Consider the following 1,094-nt stretch of genomic DNA (forward strand, 5'->3'; position numbering starts at 1 on the left):
AGGCCATCATCTCAGCCTTCTCCGACAGCGTGCGCGACGTCATGAAGGAGGAACTGGTGATGCATGAAGATTTGTGCACTTCCTTGGAGCTGTTCAACTTGGCAACCAAGTGCGCCAGGGCTGAGGAAGGGTGCCTTTCCCTCCTCGAGCTGCCAGCCGCCGACCCGGAAGAGAAGAAATCCAAGGCCAAGGACGTGAAGCGCAAGGGGGCTGCCGTGCTCGCGGCAGAACCAGACATCAAGCGTGGCAGAGATCAGCCCGAGTCTTTCAAGGCAGCCGGTACTGTGTGTACCACGACCTCCACACCCACAACACCAACGAATGCCAAGAGCTTCGAGCCGTGCGAGAAGGAAGGGTCGGCCGACGCCCCGACCGCAATGATCGCGGCTATGGCCGAGGAGGAGGAAGGAACACAGGACGCTGGGAAGACCGTGGCCCTCGCCAAGGGTGGCGCGACCGACCTCGTGAGGATCGCTGGCAGGATCAGCCTCGCGAGGGAGACTGGAGGGATCGGCCTCGCGAGGATCCCTCCACTGCTACCGCAGCCAAGGAGAAATGAGGACCATCATCAGGACGAGGGGGCTGGGGGCTTCCAGGAGCCGCGCGCGATCGCCTGCATCCTAGGCGGAGCTCAAGCCCCAGCCTCTCAACGCATCTTCAAGCAGTTTGCCCGCGAGGTGAATGCAGTCCTTCCTAAGCCTGAAGCCACGCGCCCCCTCAGGTGGTCGGCGTGCGCCATCACATTCAGCTCAGCGGATCAGCTCAAGTGCGCGGCCACAGCCGGAGTCCTCCCAATGCTTTGCTCCCCAGTCATCAGCAACGTGCAAGTCACCAGGACCCTCATTGATGGCGGGGCAGGGCTCAACGTCATGTCCGTAGAGACATTCAACAATCTCCAAGTGCCTTACGATCAGCTTCAGCCAACCAAGCCTTTCTTCGGAGTCACCGATGGCTCCACAGTTCCAATTGGGCAGGTCCGCCTCCCTGTCACCTTCGGGGCGCGCGACAACTACCGCACTGAGCTCACCGACTTCGACATCGCCCACATTCGCCTGCCGTACAACGCCATCCTCGGCTACCCAGCTCTCGCCAAG

Source organism: Triticum dicoccoides, chromosome 2B (assembly GCF_002162155.2).
Source record: "Triticum dicoccoides isolate Atlit2015 ecotype Zavitan chromosome 2B, WEW_v2.0, whole genome shotgun sequence".
Classification (NCBI taxonomy): Eukaryota; Viridiplantae; Streptophyta; class Magnoliopsida; order Poales; family Poaceae; genus Triticum; species Triticum dicoccoides.